Genomic DNA, 20,507 nt, shown 5'->3' on the forward strand with positions numbered 1-20,507 from the left:
CAGCTTCAGCACTAGGAGGAAGTGGTTCTTGAGCTTTACCTATTTTATTTTTATCGGAGAAAGTTTGGTCCTCCATTTATGTTATATTGATATATACGTGCAGCTAAGGCGCACACAAACACAGAAAATTATTTTTTAATGTTGGAGACTAGTGCACTTTGTGGGTTACACCACCCTTTAAGAAATGAGCCAGCTGGCTCTTTACTTATGGGACACAGGCACACGCTTGGCGCTGCTCCTTTGTTGATGCACGTGCAGCTACAGTGCACACAATTCACAAAGACAGAAAAAAAAGAAGAATTTTTTATGTTTTTGTGGAGCGCACTTTGAGGGTTACACCACCCTTTAACAGACATATGCACGCTTGGCGCTGCTGCTTTGAGGATGCAGGTGTGGCTACTGCGCATACATTTCACACACAAACACAGAAAAAAAGATTATTTTATTTTGGTTGGAGCCCTCTTTGGGGGTTACACCACCCTTTAACAGACAGATGCACGCTTATCGCTACTGCTGCTTTGAGGATGCAGGTGCGGCTATTGCCCACACAATTCACAAAGACAGAAAAAAAATAAAAAAATTTTATTCTTTGTGGAGCGCACTTTGAGGGTTATACCACCCTTTAACAGACAGACGCATGCTTGGCGCTGCTGCTTTGAGGATGCAGGCGCGGCTATAGCCCACACAATTCACAAAGACAGAAAAAAAATAAGAATTTTTTATTCTTTGTGGAGCGCACTTTGAGGGTTACAACACCCTTTAACAGACAGATGCACTCTTGGCGCTGCTGCTTTGAGGATGCACGTACAGTGCAGACAATTCACAAACAGAAGAAAATGTTTTATTTTTGTTGGAGTGCACTTTGGGGGTTGCACCACCCTTTAACAGACAGACGAACGCTTGTCGCTGCTGCTTTGAGGATGCAGGTGCAGCTACAACCCACACAATTCACAAAGACAGAAAAAAAAAGGAGAATTTTTTATTTATTGTGGAGCGCACTTTGGCGGTTACAGCACCCTTTAACGGCCAAGCCAGCCGGCCCTTTACTTACGGGACACAGGCGCACGCTTGGCGCTGCTCCTTTGTTGATGCACTTGCAGCAACAGTGCACACAATTCACAAACACAGAAAATATTCTTTTATTTTGTTTGGAGTGCACTTTGGGGGTTACAGCACCCTTTAACGGTCAAGCCAGCCGGCCCTTTACTTATGACACAGGCACACGCTTGGCGCTACTTTGTTGATGCACGTGCGGCTACTGCGCACCCAATTCACAAACACAGAAAAAATATAAATTTTTTTTGCACTTGGGGGGAGCACCCCTGATGGACAGAGCAGCCCCTGGACAATACTACAGCATCCCTTTAGGACTGGGACACTGCACAGGACTTTAGAGTGGACACAGCCCCTATGGACAGCTGACTGCACAACACAGTCCAGCCAGCCCCTATGGACTTTGGAGGAGTGGACACAGCCCTTATGGACAACAGCATCACAGCACAGCACAGCACAACACTACACTGCACTACACTACACTACACAGCCCAGCCAGCCCTAACTCCCACCCTCCCTCTTCACTGTCCACAGCCGAGTGAGAAAATGGCGCCGACGCGGGTACCTTATATAGAATCCAAAACCCGCGAGACCCGGGAGGCGGGATGATGACGTTTTGCTTCGATTTCAGATCCGAGTCAGGTGGGAAAAGTCAAGCCTGACTCGGATCGGCCTCGGATCGGGGGGGCTCAGAAATCCGAACCCGCTCACCCGTAATATATATATATATATATATATATATATATAATCACCCTCGAGGTGCTGAGACCCTCAATGTTTTGGCTTCAGATCTAGGACCTGATTCTGACCCGTTCGCTCTCTGCGTGCGCTCGCAAGCGGCCCGATGTTCTGCGTACGCACATGGGCACGCTTCATTTTGTGTGAGTAGTTTACTTTACTACTCACTGCGATCGCATACAGCTCGCTTGCCCTGCAAAGACAGCCCAGTGTAATTAGTGACAGGAGAGGCCTTTTGTGGGTGGTAACAGGGGTAGTCCAGTAAAAACGGGGGGTTGGCATTGCGGACGCAGGCGTGCCTGAGTGTTTCAACACCGTTTCACTGGCAGCATCATAGTACACGTCACTTGGCTTTTTTTTACACTGAAATGCTCGCAGAGCTTGCGGCAGGGTAAGGCTACCACAAGCACTCCGTTTGCATCCGATGGTCCTCGATGTACCAATGTTTTCATACACTTCCTGGAGATGACGTGCGCCAGTGGGCGTCTCTACATACGCCAAGGGGTGTCTGCTTACGCAGAGCGATCAAATTGGGTGTGCTTATGCTTTGGCGAGCGATCGCATCCCATGTCGTCAATTTGGAAAGTTTGCGAGCGTACGCATCTAGCGACCGGCTCTGTAAGAAAACATCTATCCTCATAAAAATGTTCCTCTTCACTCTCAGGCATAACTCCTTTATCCATCGCGACCCTGTACAACTACAATCGATCATTACAAAACGAAGCAATTTCCAGATACTCTAAAGGTACAATCGTCACCTACAGACCATTATAAGACCATTGTAAACATAAACCTCAGGTAAATAGATTGCTTGAGACAGGAACGGATGCCGATGTTTTCTTTTACCCAAAGTATTATATTGTAGACCTTTAGATAGAGGAATGTCTTTTTAGGCTCCAGCTGTTTTCCCTTGCGTAAGAACTGTTATGGGAAGATATTGCTGATTTCATTCCTTGCACTGTGTTTGTGGAAATATGTATTGCAGGGATTTTTTGAATCCTAAAAAGAAAATGGACAACAGCGAAATGACACCTAAAACTAAATCAATAAAAATATGCCAGAAATAAGAATAAAAAAATAATAAATAGTATAATTGTACACAATATGCAAATTTAATAATATATAACAAACATCATTGGACAACGTAACAAATATAAATGCACATATAAAATATGTCTAAAAACATGACAAAAAAGCCAATAAACACTGTGACAAAAATGCTGAATATACTGTATGTCCAGATGACCACAATGACCTCATATAGGGGCCTATTCATTAAACCTAAAAATTCTCTAGAGATAATTAGGTTTAGAACTCGCATGGAGTTCTACCTAATTATAGGTGGAAATCATCATTCCACCTCTCCATAAGTCTCTATTCCGAAAAGCTGTCATTTTTGCGATGACAGCTTTTCGGGAAATAGATACTTTTCCCTGCCTACACTACCTTATCGCATCTGGAAACAGTGCTGCGCATGCGCTGTTACATCTGTAAAACCAGCGCATGCGCAGCACTGCCTACAGATGCGTTAAGTTTGTGTACCCCCCCCGACCTCCCCCCCTCCCCCCTCCGCTCACCCCCCCCCCGACTTACCTGTCCGCGCAGCAGCCTCCGGCTCCGTTCTGCTGGTCTGTCATGTGGTTTCCCAGCAGACCACATGACAGATTAAAAAAAAAAAAAAAACTTTTTTTTTCTTTCTCTAAACTTTCTTGTGCTCTGCTGGGGAGCACACATGACAGACCAGCCTCCGGAGCCTGAGGACGGAGCAGAGCGCCGGAGGGACTCGTCGGGGGACCTGCACATGCGGATACAGGTAAGTCGATTCTGCTATTAGTAACTGCATCAAATTCCGAAAATTCATAATTTTTGGAATTTGATGAATACCACAATTTCCACATCCCCATACTAATGTACTAATGTATGGGGAGTGTGGAAATGAACGCAGGGGAACTTAGCAAGGAGATATCTGTGATGTCTCCTGTGCTAAGTCTGTTCATGAATACCAAAATAACGTTATTTAAGGAAAATGTCCTTAAAAACGTTATTTTAGTGTTGATGAATAGGCCCCTAGTAGCTATAGACTCGGATGCTAAAAAATAATGAGGGCATAAAAAGTAGCACTTCTCATGTATGTGAGCATGGAACCTAAGATCTGTTTAAAGTCCCGCAAAAAAATGATTAATAGTAACTTTCAAGAAATGTCTCATCCGGGTAGGTGAAACAGCAATTTACACAGTGATTCCCAAACTGAATCCTGCTGAGCGCTGATGACAACTGTCCAGAAATAGAAATGAGGGAATTAGAGATAGTATTCCACTATCAGTTTCAGTGTAGGTTTTGTGAAATTAATGTCTCACAATGAGTGCAATACATACAGTATGTCCTCACTCATCAGCACACCTCAAGCTCCATCTATCTCATGTACCAACCTGCGGTTTAAACCTCATAATAGAGACATCATAGTGGCAGTCTGCAGCCTCCGTCCGTCTCACGGCAAAAGAACATGCACTTTCCCGTGCTGATTTGTGGTTGGTGACGCACTGTTGCTCAGTCGCCGGATGCCGTCTTCTGTACTGTCGTCTGCGCTGTTTAGCGGCAGTGGACTGGCGTCTGCTATACTACTGCCTGCGGTGTCTTACAGCAACATGCTGGCGGATGAAGGTATCTCCGTGGGACAAGCTCTGTCCAGCCCTCCTCCATGCACCGGCTGGAACGGCAGACTTGGGTCCGTTCACTGTGTGCGCCCTTTTAGAGATGAATGGCGCAGGACCGGAAATTGTAGTGGTGATCCGAAAAGACACTGGTTAGAATTTCTGACGCGTTTCTTCCCAATCGGGGTTTCTTCAGAGGGATGTGTCTAGATAGAAGTCTGTTCACCCTCGATATAACAGGTCCAATTAACAAGGCACCTGTATATCGTAACTCAACTGATGTCAATCAGTTGAAATTCCGCTTCGCCGGCGGTTCGATTCCCGTTAGCGGCAGCCCGACATCAGCAGAGTTCCGAGCAGCGGAAGCCCGACAGCGCTGGAAAACCCGATCGTGGAGAGGTGAGTATCTACTAACCTAACCCCCCTAACCCTAACCCTCCTTAGGGGTGCCTAACCCTAACTTCCCCCCAAGAGCCTAACCCTAACCACCCCCTTCCCTGCTGCCTAAACCTGTCCCCCAGGGGGGGTGTCTAACCCTAAGTCCCCCCGGGGGTGCCTAACCCTAACCCTCCCTCCCCCTAGCCTAAACCTAACCCTCCCGGGGGGGTGCCTAACCCTGAGTCCCCCCCGGGAGTCCTAAACCTAACCTTCCCCCCCCACGGCTGTCCGCTCGCGGCGCCCGGCATCACTATAATCGGGATGCCGGGCGCCGGTTTCCCGGCGTCGGGGAAATGCGGGCGTCTACATCTAGACGCCCGCCATTTCACCCTTGCCGGGATATGACAGTCGGGAAGCCGGCTGCCGGTATTTAGGCAGTCGGCTTCCCGATTGCATACCCCTACTGGCATGATAGTGGTTACTGATTGTGAATATCAGTATTTGTATTTGTCTTTTTTTCTTCTAAGAGATATGCAGCCTTATAGATACAACTGCATAAAGTTTGTTCACCCTCGATATACCAGGTCCAATTAACAAGGCATCTGTATATCGTAACTCAATTGATGTTAATCAGTTGGAATTCTTACTGGCATGATAGTGAATATCAGTATTCGTCGTTTTTTTCTTCTAAGAGATATGCAGCCTGCATAAAGTTAAAACCGTAAATAATGGCTCAATCAGATATATAAAGACTATAAAAATATATATAAGAAGATTATAAAAAATCTATGATATAATACAAATATCAAAAAAGATTTTTTTAACGAAAATATCAGAAAGGCTTATTTAATGTAAAGGACTCAGGGCTGTATTCAGAGGCGGCCGTATGGTCTACGACCGCATGGCCACCTCGATGTTTGTCTAGTGCGCATGCGCACGAGGGAGCTGGCTCCTTTGTGCGCATGCGTGAGACCCGCTACGACCGACAGCCTGGTCGTAGCGGGTCTCTTTCCAAAGGGGGCGAGCTGTCAATCAACATTTGGAAGGCGGGCCGGGGGGGTGGCAGCCCAAACGGAGGCGTTCCCATTGGAACGCCTGCCGTTTGGGGGAGGCCCCACTGACATCACTAGTGATGTCAGTGGAGAGCTTCTGGCTCTGACAGAGCCAGAAGCTCTCCGGGGCTTACGACAAGTGAGACCCTACCCTAGGGTCTCGTCGTAAGCCCCGATGGCCGCGACGGTCTCTGACCATCGCGACCATCACCCGAGCGGTCGTTAGAGCTGTGGGTGTTAACCCACAGCCTAACGGCCGCAACAGAGGCGGGCGGTCAGGATGCAAGTGGCCGCCCAGTTTCTGAGCGACCGCTTGCATCCTCCGACCGCCTCTGAATGAGGGCCTCAATGTGGGGAATTAGTTGTACTTTGGTAATCAGGTACCCCAATTTATTTGAGTTATCGACCTAAATATGAACCATTTTTATTATTTATACATCACAGAAAAGATAATAAAAATATTAATAATAATAGTAGCAGTAGTGATAGTAACAATTCTGAAGTTTGTTTATTTTATTTGATTTAGTTTATTATGAGTATCTGACTCAGGGACATGGCAAAGGAATTTCTAAAGAATTTCTGATCTAATCCAGTACTATATAATATAATGATAAATAATGAACACATAAATATAACATAAGTGTGCATGAATAAACACATACATACACATCGGCACAGTTAACTGCCTATGTATACACGGCCTGCCTGCGGTGAAATCTGCAGGGCAAGTGCGTGTCCCATTAGGGCCCGGCACCATTAGTCACACGAACCACAACTGCGTCACGCAACCAACCTGCAGCTACTCGTGTGTCATGTATGCATAGGCAAACGCAGGGGGGGTTTCCATCTGCCTGGAAACCCCCCTCCCCAGCCCACACCATGACCACAATAGAAATAGTACTATAATGTAGTTTAATTAGCACTGCATGTTATTCTCAGTATCAGAAATGAAATAAATAGCACCTCCTGTGGATCTTTTAACATGTATCAGCCAGTAATAAATAACCTGTGCACCAATCAGGGGATTTGGAAAACATGCTCTGTTAGAGATGCACTGCTATAGAGCCCAATATGTACATATATGTCCAGGGCAGTGCTAGGTTCTGCTGCTGCTCCCCCAGACTCCCGGACTTGCTCCCATGCCCTGGAATGGTGCCCACATCTAAAATAAAAACATTCAGCTCAGGCAGGACGGCCCTACTGCCGGATTTAAATGCTTACTGTGATCCCTGGTCCTGTATATGCTGGAATTATGACACACAATACACTATGTATGACGCATATTAAAACTGGATAAGTGGTAATTATACCCTCTTCATGGACTGGCCACACTCGCTCTTAAATCAGGCATTTGGAAACCCCCCTCTAGAAATCCTGCGTTTGCCACAGGTATGTGCATCCATGCTAACCCTAGAGAGATGCTTAATCAGCACTGACCCTATGCACAACGAATAATAAATAATAAATAACGAGGACAACATGAATCAAGACTCCAAAGAAGACATATGATGACAATAGTCAAACAGTTTTGACAGAGCACGCGAGGTCATTGTCATTACAATACTTCATATTGTGTACATACAAGTTATACTATTTATTATTTTTTCATTCTTATTTCTGGCATATTTTTATTGATTTAGATTTTAGGTGTCACACAGCGCTGTTGCCCATTTTCTTTTTGGGTTTTCTTTTGTTTTTGCAACCTCAAACAGCTGCGTGGAAACACCTACTAACTTTAAATAGGATTTTTCAGTGTTCCATTTGTCAGCGCCATTGGCTATAGATTCCTGTTTGCTTTTTCCGTATCATTTTTTGAATCCCTGCCCGGGAATGGGCGATTTCTGTGTGTCATAATGACGGCTCTCATGTTATGGGGAATATTTATTATAATTTGCAGTGCTACTAAGCCTTGGAGAAAGATAAAGTGGATGGAGATATTGAACATGTTTTCGGGGGAAATCTGCAAACTTACAGTATCCCCAGAATGTATCTAGGGTAGGGTACCCACAACAAATATTGGGGGCTGCTTTTTTTGCCGTGTGTGCATGCGTGGTCAGCAGCAGCACGGAAGGAGGAGTGAAGGGGCTGCATTACTCATTCCAATGTCTCCGCTAGTGTTTTTTTAAAAACGTCTGGGCAATAATTCATTTGTTATTGTTGCAATGCAGTAGGGATGTATGTAATATTTTGCATTTATAGACAACCACACACATCCTGTACATGCAAAGCCTGGCTGTCAGCAGTACAACTCTGCTGTAGGCACCAGTAGACTGACCTGAGGGCCTTATTCAGAGCCGCTCGTAAGCGGCCGCTCGTTCGCTCCGAGCGATGTTCGCACATCTGCCCATGCGTATGGGTCGTAATGCGCATGCGCCAACCAGTCAGTGCAGCCGGAAATCGAGCGCTCGCAAAATAGCGAGTGCCTGCTAATTTGAGTGACAGGATGAGGCGTTTGTGGGTGGTAATGGGAAGGTGCTTGAAAACGGGGAGTGGAGATCCGAACGCAGGCATGCCAAATGGTCAAAAGGGTGTGCATAATTAACAAAGCAGCGTCATCGACCACGTCACTTGGTTGTTTCTTAGCCTGAACTGTTCGCATGATTGCGGTAGCAAAATCCAACCACAAGCACTGCGAGCAGTTCAGATGCCTTTCGATGTACTCGATTAATCTAATAAATAGCGGAGATGACGTAGGATGCGAGCGGCCAGGGGGCGTCTTTACAAAATAGCGAGTGCATGTTTCGTTCGCTCACTCAGACATAGAGGCGTCAACAGACCGCAAAGAGCGAGCGCTCAATTTAAATAGCCGACCCCTTTTTCTGAACGAGCGAGCGCAGATAGCTTCCGGCTCTGAATCAGGCCCTGAGTGTGCATATAGTGTAAAATGGAAGTTTATTTTTAACCTACTGACTTACATTTACGTGACTCATTATGCTGTACTAATAATTACAATTAATTACAATTTAAAAGTTGGCTGAAGGATCTACTACTTGGTGTGCATATATATATATATATATATATTATTATTTTTTTCAATCATTTTGTGAAATATTTTATTGCTCTTTTAAAGTAGGATCACCTGCTGTAGTATTGATCAAACGAGATTAATGTGATGGAACACCAAAGACATAATCCTCATGAATGCTGCCTCTGGGCTGGCTCCAGGTCATGGAAGTGGACTGCCTACCGAACAGTGGGCCTGATTCAGACCCGCTCACGACGCTGAGAGCTCGCAAGCGGGTCGATGTTTCCCAAGTGCGCATGCGCGAGACCCGAATAACGACGGCCAAACCGACGTTATGGATCTCACGCCAAAGGGGGCGTGCTGTCGATGGTGATTGACAGCACGCCCCCTTTGGTGGGCGTGCCGGGGGCGTGGCTTCCCAGATGGAGGCGTTCCCATGGGAATGCCTACCGTCTGGGGCTGGCCCCACTGTCAACACTAGTGATGTCAGTGGAAGTGCTTTTGGCTCTGATACAGCTATGCGAGCGGCCAGGAGGCCGCTCCATAAAGTAGCAGGGACGGTCCTGATTCAGAGCAAGCGCTCTGTCAGAGCGTCTGGCTCTGAATCAGGGCCAGTGCACCTTCCAACCTCCCCCCCTCACCTCCCGCTGGCACTGCTCCCTTTCCTGCTCCTCTCTCCCCTCACTGCTGTGCTGGGGCTGGCAGGTCTCGCTAGGGTGGAGTGGACTGTGGGGTCTATTTACTAAACTTTGGAAGACGATAAAGTGAACGTAGATAATGTACCAGCCAGCCAGCTCCTAACTGTCATTTTTCAAACACACCCGGTGGCATTGCAGTTAGGAGCTGATTGGAGATAAAGTACCAGCCAACCAGCTCCGAACTCATTTTTCAAACACACCCGGTGGCATTGCAGTTAGGAGCTGATTGGAGATAAATTACCAGCCAACCAGCTCCGAACTCATTTTTCAAACACACCCGGTGGCATTGCAGTTAGGAGCTGATTGGAGATAAGGTACCAGCCAACCAGCTCCTAACTGTCATTTTTCAAACACACCCGGTGGCATTGCAGTTAGGAGCTGATTGGAGATAAAGTACCAGCCAACCAGCTCCGAACTCATTTTTCAAACACACCCGGTGGCATTGCAGTTAGGAGCTGATTGGAGATAAGGTACCAGCCAGCCAGCTCCTAACTGTCATTTTTCAAACACACACTGTGACATTGCAGTTAGGAGCTGATTGGAGATAAAGTACCAACCAACCAGCTCCTAACTGTCATTTTTCAAACACACCCTGTGACATTGCAGTTAGGAGCTGATTGGAGATAAGGTACCAGCCAACAGCTCCTAACTGTCATTTTTCAAACACACTCTGTGACATTGCAGTTAGGAGCTGGTTGGCTGGTACCTTATCTCCATCCATGGCTTACTAAATAGACCCCTGTGTCTCTAGTATGTATCCCAAGCACTGTATGCAGCCCAGTGAGTCCTGAGAACTGGTTAGAAGAGGAGCCTCCGAGAATCCTACTGCCACTCATCCTCACCTGACATCATGCCTGTTCACCTTACCCTCTACTATAAGCCATTGGCTGGCCACTCGTTCCGGCCGGGCTCTGGGACGTTTCAGCTGACTGATGTGACCACAGTTCATTCCCCTACCCGGACCGATGTTGCAGACTCTGACACTGAGCTATGGATGGCTGTGTGTTATGCGGAGCAATCGACCCGACTGCCTCACCCTGGCACTGTCATGCCTCAGCCCTGCATGACAGTGCCCTCCGGGGTTGTTGTTACAGCCCGAAGTGGGGCGAATATTGCGGCTACTGCCTAAAGCAATAGAGGATGTGTCCCTACAGGGTTGGCGCCCGAAGGCGGCCGTCTCCATTGTCCCTGGTAGTTCCGCCTCTGGTCCCGTAAAAATGTCAGGACAGATTAAGATGGGCACGGTATAGGAAAGTGTGCACATTTATGTCCGGAAATGGAGAGGCACTGAGCAGAGCTGTAACTAGGGTTGTGCGAGCGGTGCAGGGTGCAGAGCTCAGAGGCGGCACAATCGCTGCCCCACAGTCCCTGCATCTGGCTAGAAGAGTGCCTGGAACTGCATTCTACATCCAGTATCGCTGCTGCAGTACCATCCGGAGCACATACCCTGCAGCCTGTATAGCCGCTCGGAGCATCCTCTGGGCAGTGCCAAACTTCCCGGTGCTGGCAGCCCCCATGGCGCAATGTCACGATGTCATGCGCTCAGGGGGCGTGGTCAGCACAGGGTGCACTGCCGCCCTGTGATGGTGCTGGCACTGACCCATTTACGTGTTATGCTGAGTAAATATAATTCTATATTCTGTAGTATTAATAATTAAGTGTGGCGAATAATTATCATAAAAGTATATTGGTTACAGCTGCATAGGTGCTACTTGTCAGATACACTCTGCTAGAGAGTGTATCTAACCACATAATCAGTCATGGCAGGGTTATAGTTACCAATATAGGCAGGGCCGGATTGAGGGTTACATGGGCCTGGAGCTGAAAATGACCAAGGGCCTATTATGAGAAGCAGAGGAGGTGTGGCCAGTGCCATGTGGGTGTGTACACCAACTATACTCTTAGCCCCAATGTCTCCGTAAATATGTAAAAAAAAAAAAGTGCTTAATTTTGTGAGGTAAATAGAAATACAATTTTATGACTCTTGATTTATGGCTGACCGTGTGGAGAGCAGATGGCCAGTCAACATCATGTTGTAATGACAATGGGCCTATTTTTATGTGGAGGCCTGGAGCTGTAGCTCCATCCGCCCCATTGTTAATCTGGCCCTGAATATAGGCATATTTTAGGTAAATGTTGACTATTCCTTTAAGCCAATATTCTCCCCTCTGGCTCTATCCCATTAACAGATCATGATAAAGTTTGCTACTTACTGTAGTTTCCAAGTTCAGAATGTCTGGGGATAAATATGTGCCGGATAATAAAACTAATTACTCCTTGTTTAAATACAAGAATTCTGTTTCACATTCATTTACTCTGGAGTCGAACACGCTGTTAGAGCTCCATCCATCCGATGCCGGTCTATTAGGCGCAGAGTCACTGAATATTCAAATATGGCAATTTTAATAAACACAAATGAAACGAAGAACACGGATGAACTAAATGAAACATTTTCCACATAATAAACTCTCAAGTGATTCTGTAACTGGATTCAGGGCACTAGAGATGTTTCCATAGCTTACATCATAGCCAGATGTAACATACAGTACACACTCAAATGCACGAATAATAAAGTATATGTACATGTAATATGTATAATGATTATACAGTACATTGTGTCTAATCCTCTATATATCATCTATCTATCTATCTATCTATCTATCTATCTATCTATCTATCTATCTATCTATCTATTTACAGTATCTCTATAGCTGTCTCAGCTCTATCTGTCTTTCACTCTCTCTCTCCTTTTATTTATACTGAGTAACTCAGGAGATTCTCTTGTTTATTACGCTATTGTTTTTGAAGAAATTTTAGTCACTCACTTAAGGAAATATTTATCAAACCTGTATACAAAGGACAGGTGATATTGCCTATAGCAACCAATCAACTTCTACTTTAGCCATCATTTATCTAGTACATCCTATGAAGTGATACTGTAGCTAGGAGCTAATTGGTTGCTATGGGCAATGTCGCCACCTGTCATCTGTCATCTGTGGAGGGTTCTTGCACTTAGTGGGATGGTCCTGAGTTGGGCAGTGGCCCTTTTCCTACAACAAAAGAATGATTGTGAGTCACCAGATACGTCCAATGGGATGCCTTTCTCACCAGTTAAGTGAGTATTATATATTTATTTATTAGCAGAGATTTATACACATATCCTGCAGCCCTTTACAGGGAATATATGAGAAACGCACACCGGTGCCTGCCCCAGTGGAGCTTATGATCTATGGCCCTCATTCAGAGCCATACGCTCTGAGCAGAGCGCACGCTCTGAATGAGGGCCGCCCTCCATAATTATGGAGCGTCCTCCTGGACGCTCGTATAGCTGTGGCTCACCACCCACAGCCTATACGAGCGTGCAGTTTGATGGCCGCGATGGTCGTGACCATCGCGACCATCGCCACTGCGAGCCGGAGCCTGCGGTTGAGGTTTTCAACCGCAAGGCCTGGAGTGATTTTGGCTCTATCAGCCAAAATCACCGGCTTCTGACGGTAGGCGTTCCCTTGGGAACGCCCCCGTCATGGAGGCACGCCCCCGGCACGCCCACCAAAGGGGGCGTGCTGTCAATCAACATCGACAGCACGCCCCCTTTGATCAGACACAACGAGCGAAGGAAAGTCCTTCGCTCGTCGCGTCTGGCGCATGCGCACGACGGAGCTCCCTCTGTCGTGCGCATGCTCAGTGCAGACCATCGACCCACTTGCGAGCGGACAGCCGCTCGCAAGTGGGTCTGATTCAGGCCCAATATTCCCTATGACATGCTCACACACATACACACAATACTTGTCAACTTCTTTTTTCTCCTCTCTGGGAGAAGCCGGAAGGGGAGACGCAGCCGATGAGAGAGGGGGCCCGGGCGCTTCACGTCATTTGGCTCCTCCCCTGTTGTGGCATAATGCCATGAACCACAGGTCTATAAAGAGGGTATGGGGCTAAAATAAGGCATATCTCATAGAACCACGTTATGTTGGCACCGCCCCCTGCCCAAGGGCCCACGATTGCCTCCATTATGTTCCCCATCCTGCTCACTTCTCTCAGATATGGGTGGGCCCACCACTCTTCCAGAAGCCAAGTATGTTTTTTGAGGAAACCAGAGCAAACACAGGGAGAACATACAAACTCCACACATTTTGGATCTTGATCTTACTTGTCTACATTCCTAATGGCCCCTCCGGGAGAGTCCCAGAGGGGAAAAACACTCACTGATGGCTAGGGGGCGTGCTGACAACATTCTCGTCATTGTGGCCACGCCCTCGCTGTCTAAAGCTGCAATTCACAGCATTTGTAGTGAGGTCGGGGCTACACTGCATCTAGACTCCACCTCCCACTGTTCAAAACCAATGTTAAAAGCCTCTATTAGCAGCATTTTACAGATTTTTCAGGGCTAGATGACGTGATTTGCATTGCAGTCAACAAACGGGCAGAACCGGCAGACTGGCTAAATGTGTAGGGAGGCGGGAGAGCCCCCCCCCCAAATTCGGGACTCTCACGGACCTTACAAAGAGTTGGCAAGTATGATCTTGGTTGCAAATGGAACTCATGAGCTCAGTGGTTTGAGGATGTAATGCTAACCTTCAAATGCCAATGTAATCAAATTATAAATCATTAAAAAAATATATACAGTAACCTGCAGTGATGGGTAGAAAACAGACCGGCAAATCCCTGGACAGCTCAGCCAGCACACAGGGGTCCTGAAGAGTCTGCATTTGTGAGTCTTGCACTATAAAATAGTAATTAATTGTAGCAAGCAAACACATGCCTGTTATTATGTATTAACCCTGTTCGTTTACCCGATGATTGCTTTCAAACCTCAATTCTCCTCATTCCTTAAGGTGCATACACACACAATGATTTTTTGAACGATTATCGATAACGATATCATTTATCGTTCATTCGTTGAAAAAAATTGTTCCTTTTCTGAGTTAAAACGATGAACGATTATCGTTCAAGCGCGTTCACGTTTGTAGTTCAGTCTGACTAACGCAACGATTTTTTAGTAAGGGAATATGCAAAAATCGTTAGTAGTTCCAAAAAATCGTTCATTACATTTAGTAAATGAACGATTTTAGTAAACGATTTTCGTTCATTTTTCCCTTGAAAAAATGATCGAAAATCGGTTACTAAAATCGTTCATTTACTAAATCGTTGTGTGTGTATGTAGCTTTACTCTTTCCACCACCTTCTGTTATATAAGTGTACTACAGTATATTCATAGGCAAACGCAGGGGGGTTTCCGGTTGCCTGGAAACCCCCCTTCCAAGCCCACATCATGATGACTACAATAGAAATAGCATATAATACTAAAGTTGCATTATTTTAAGATTCCCTCTGTGTCACAAATTAAATAATTAGCACCACCTGTTGATCTTTTAAAATGTCTGAGCCAGTAATAAATACACCTGTGCACCAACTAGGAGATCTGGAAAACATGCACTGTTAGGGGTGCACTGATATAGACCATTGATAGGGTTAATTAGTAATACTGTATAATAATGAACAAGCCAGTACATAAAGAGACCAATCTGTACATATATGTACAGGGCAGTATAAGGTTCTTTTGCTGCTCCCCCAGATTCCCGAACTTGCTGAAATTATCTGGAATGGAGCCCACATCTGAATAAAAACATTCAGCTCAGGCAGGATGGCCCTACATACGCATATAATGGAATAATGTGATTGTTGGTCCTGTATATCTCATAATTATTACATACATTATACTTCGTATGATGTATATTATGGCTGGTTAATTGCTGATTATGCCCTCTTCGTGGACTGGCCACACTTGCTTTAAACCCCCCCCCCTAGAAATCCTGCGTTTGCCACTGATATTAGCTTATTCCAGTTAACATATTTGCTTAATTGCCCTTTAAATAAACCCCACTTAAGTTTTCTGCTGCATCGCTACTTGCAACAATGATTTGCTTATCACAGAATTTAGTTTTCATTTTTTTTTTGTACATGCAAAACAAGATAACACTTTGCTTCCAGCCATACGGAGCTATTCAGACAGTGATGTCCTGGACCATTTTGCTTCCCTTGAGCATATTAGACGGAGTTCAGCATTGATCTAGCGCAGGTGAGGCTCGGGGTCCCAGGAAAACAGCGCCTCGCAGATTACAGCCATATCCATTTAAATTAATCACATTTATCTCTCACTGATGTGGGTTTTCAATTATAAGAGAAACATCAAAGAGCAAAAGATTAATTAAACAACCAACTGAAAAATAAAACTTACATTTCCCAAAGGAAAAATGTTTTGCAATTAGTGGAAACCTTTACTGCAGATTGTTACAGTAATTATAATACGACCCAGCCTTCTGTTATTGAAGATCTCACGAAATAAACATCCCTCCTCGCACTAAGGATCAAGATACTGAGAAACATTTATTCAATGAGGAAGCAATTTGCAGTGTATATTGTCATAATATAAATTAGCATTTGAATAAATGCACTTATTAAGATGCGTTTTCGTTGGAGATAAGAAGCAGCGGATTCGGCTGTTGGCACCGTGAAAACGCAATTATATTTTAATTGAATGATTTATCATCAATGAAAAATTTGATGAAGTGTAGTTTGGATTTGGTGCTCCAAATGAGGGAGAAACTTCTTATCTTGGGAAGACCGCCTACTCTGAAGCCCCGTACACACTGGACGATGTGTGTACGGGACGATGTCGGATGTGGCGGGCCCGGCGGGGGTGCCAGCATCGGTAAGTGCATCCACAGTTGAGATACCGGCAACGACCATCGGCGGCGAGGGGGGAGGAGTGGGGCCGGGGGCGTATCTATAATGGGTGCAGGGTGTAAACTGTTGAATTACAATATATAAATATTTATTATAAGTAGGGATGAGCGGGTTCGGTTCCCTGAGAACCGAACCCACCCGAACTTCGGGGATCCGGGGCGATCCGAGCCCAAGCTCGGATCTCCCTGTCTGCCCCGGATCCCTCTCCCGAGGCAAAACCTCGAGATCTGCTGTCGGATCTCGAGGTTTTGCCTCGAGCGGCCATTTAAAAAAAAATGCCTTTGCCTTTAATGGGCAAAGTGCTGATTGGCTGACAGAGCCGTCTGTCACGGCTCTCAGCCAATCAGCATTATGGTGCTCATTTGCATGTAGCACGGACTCGTGAGATCCGTGCTACATGCATCTGTGTGATTGACAGTGACACAGAGCACAGATGGGTCAGTGAGACCCGTCTGTGCTGCTGTGTATTTCAATGACACAGATGCACGCACGGACCAGGAGATCCGTGCTACTTGCATCTGTGTCATTGACACAGAGCACTAACGGGTCCGTGAGACCCGTCTGTGCTGCTGTGGTAAATAAAAAAAAAAAAACCTGTGTAAAAAGAGAAAAAAATGGCGTCCTCCCCCCCAAAAAAAGAGCAACCAGCCCCGGGCATTAGTGACCCAGTGCTGGGTGTGCTTAAATACAGGGGACAAACGACATAGGGGTCCCCTGTACTTAAACACAACCAGCACCGGGCTAGTCAGAACCAGAGCTGGTTGCCAAAATACGGGGGACAAACGACGTAGGGGTCCCCCGTATTCTGCGCAACCAGCTCTGGGCTCTGATCCGGTCCTGGTTCTGGAAATACAGGGGAAAAAAATGAGTAGGGTTCCCCTGTATGTTCCAGAACCAGCACTGGACTTTTTCTAGCGGGGGGCTGATGCCACAGCCAGGGGAGCCCTTTCACCGGGCCCCCCAGCCGCAGCATCAGCCCTGACCGCTAGTCAGCCCAGGCCGGGGATCCCTGGAGAGCTGGGGACCCCCCCAATAAAGGGGTCACCCTCTCCAGGGCACCCCAGGCCCAGGCTGATAGCCCGGGGCTATCCCCGCCACCCCTGGTGGCGGTGGGTGGCGGGTTGATTGTGTGGTGTGGTGTAAATAAAGAATATCAAACATTGTCTTTACAAGTAGAACTGCAAGTCCCAGCAAGCCTGCCCCGCATGCTGGTACTTGGAGAACCACAAGTACCAGCATGCAGGGCATTAAGGGCCCACTAGTACCTGTAGTTCACCTGTAAAAAAATGTTAAAAAAAAACACAGGACACACACACCGTGACAGTATAAGTTTATTAAACATACATACACACACACACACACACACACATGTACACATACTCACCTATGTAACCCTGTAGCATCGGTCCACTTGTCCGGTAAAGTATCCATAGGGGACCTGTGAAAAAAAACATACTCACCATCTCCTATGCGAGGTTCTGTCCTCTTCGTTCCAAAGTAGGCATCCCCGGACTTGGCAAAAAAAAAAAAACGAAAACGCGATCCACGAACTTAGTACCGTTCTATAGAACGGTACTTCCCGAATGAGAGCTTAGCGGCGGGGTATCACCATGGAAACCCCGCTGCTAAGCGTTCATTGGCTGAGAGAGGCCATCTCCCGTCTCTCTCAGCCAATGAACGGCTCCCTCCATTGTAGTCAATGCTGGGAGCCGCAAGGTTATTAAAGTTTACCCTGCGGTTCCCACCATTGACTACAATGGAGGGAGCCGTTCATTGGCTGAGAGACGGGAGATGACCTCTCTCAGCCAATGAACGCTTAGCAGCGGGGTTTCCATGGTGATACCCCGCCGCTAAGCTCTCATTCGGGAAGTACCGTTCTATAGAACGGTACTAAGTTCGTGGATCGCGTTTTCGTTTTTTTTTTTTTGCCAAGTCCGGGGATGCCTACTTTGGAACGAAGAGGACAGAACCTCGCATAGGAGATGGTGAGTATGTTTTTTTTCACAGGTCCCCTAGGGATACTTTACCGGACAAGTGGACCGATGCTACAGGTTACATAGGTGAGTATGTGTACATGTGTGTGTGTGTATGTATGTTTAATAAACTTATACTGTCACGGTGTGTGTGTCCTGTGTTTTTTTAAACATTTTTTTTACAGGTGAACTACAGGTACTAGTGGGCCCTTAATGCCCTGCATGCTGGTACTTGTGGTTCTCCAAGTACCAGCATGCGGGGCAGGCTAGCTGGGACTTGCAGTTCTACTTGTAAAGACAATGTTTGATATTCTTTATTTACACCACACCACACAATCAACCCGCCACCCACCGCCACCAGGGGTGGCGGGGATAGCCCCGGGCTATCAGCCTGGGCCTGGGGTGCCCTGGAGAGGGTGACCCCTTTATTGGGGGGGTCCCCAGCTCTCCAGGGATCCCCGGCCTGGGCTGACTAGCGGTCAGGGTTGATGCTGCGGCTGGGGGGCCCGGTGAAAGGGCTCCCCTGGCTGTGGCATCAGCCCCCCGCTAGAAAAAGTCCAGTGCTGGTTCTGGAACATACAGGGGAACCCTACTCATTTTTTGTCCCCTATATTTCCAGAACCAGGACCGGATCAGAGCCCAGAGCTGGTTGCGCAGAATACAGGGGACCCCTACGTCGTTTGTCCCCCGTATTTTGGCAACCAGCGCTGGTTCTGACTAGCCCGGTGCTGGTTGTGCTTAAGTACAGGGGACCCCTACGTCGTTTGTCCCCTGTATTTAAGCACACCCAGCACTGGGTTACTAATGCCCGGGGCTGGTTGCTCTTTTTTGGGGGGGTGCACGCCATTTTTTTCTTTTTTTACACAGGTTTTTTTTTTTTTTTTTACCACAGCAGCACAGACGGGTCTCACGGACCTGTCATTGCTCTGTGCCAATCACACAGATGCATGTAGCACGGATCTCCCGGGTTCGTGCTACATGCAAATGGGCACCATAACGCTGATTGGCTTCCTGTCTGCCACTGCAGTGCCACTCCTAGATGGGCCACGTGTTTGTGCCGCCCCCTTGTGTCGCTTAGCATAGTCATCCAGCTTCCTCGGTACAACCTTTTGGCCTAAAAACAATATTGTGAGGTGTGAGGTGTTCAGAATAGAGTGGAAATGAGTGGAAATTAATGTTATTGGGGTTATTAATAGCGTAGGAACAAAAAAAGGCCCATTTATGTGATTTTAGCGGGTTTTTTTTATTTTTTAAGAAAAAATCCAGATCCAAAACACAAAACCCAGAACCCAAAACACGGAAGGGTGGTTTTGGCAAAACCAATCCAGATCCAAAACACGAAGAAAGATCCAGATCCAAAACCAAAACACAAAACACGAAAAGTGTCCGGTGCACACCCCTAATTATAAGTCCATCGCAAATTGGATCCCTTCCAGCGCGTGCGTCATATGCAGGGGCGTATCTATAATGGGTGCAAGGTGTGCGGGGAACACGAGCCCCTGGGTCCAGGCGGGCCCCGCACCGCACACCCTGCACCCATAATATTACTTACCTCTCCAGAGTCCCACATCGGCGTGGGGGCCCGGCGCTGTAAAACGACTGGAAAATGGCCACGGCGACCATTTTCCCATCGTTTGTGCATGCGCAGTACAGGGAAAATGGCCGCCGTGGCCATTTTCCCGGTGACCTGTGCATACATTATAGACTCTGGGCACACTCTAGTGCCCAGAGTCTATAACTCTGGCACTGGCCGTGCACAGCTCAGTGCGCAGCTGGCCGCCGGGCGGAGAGGAGGGGGCCTGTGTCGGAGACTGCACACGGGCCCCCTCCTCTCTAGAAATGCCCCTGAGTGGGGCCATGCTGCATTCGGCAGCATGGTATCGTTAATAATATCCCCAGATTGAGCTGCATGTTCAGACGACTGGGGATATCGTTAACGACCCAGGGGAGCGAGCATCATTAATCGCCTAGTGAATACAGACTGGACGATATGAATGATATATTGTTCAAGTACTGTATATCATTATCGTTCATATCATTCATGGATATCGTCCAGTGTGTACTAGGCTTAAGTGATGAACCCATACTTGTGAGCCCCTGATAGGCTGCCTTAGTCAGAGGTTAGATGAATGGCCCTCAAAAGGGCCACACGCTGGGGATGTTTGTGAGTCAGATGGATCTTTGTTCATGGACGTGAATGGCGAGGTTTTGCTTACAGCACATCCCACAGCTACAGCCAGGGGCGCAGAGAG

The 20,507-nt window shown here is 47.0% G+C and overlaps 1 protein-coding gene across 1 annotated transcript in view; it reads right to left on the reverse strand.

Annotated features, from left to right (window-relative positions):
• LRFN2 (leucine rich repeat and fibronectin type III domain containing 2) overlaps positions 1-20,507 on the reverse strand; it is a 669,153-nt gene that overhangs the window by 260,249 nt on the left and 388,397 nt on the right. The gene's annotated exons all lie outside the window — the stretch shown is intronic.

Source organism: Taudactylus pleione, unplaced genomic scaffold, assembly GCF_031769625.1.
Source record: "Taudactylus pleione unplaced genomic scaffold, aTauple2 ptg000031l, whole genome shotgun sequence".
Taxonomy (NCBI): Eukaryota; Metazoa; Chordata; class Amphibia; order Anura; family Myobatrachidae; genus Taudactylus; species Taudactylus pleione.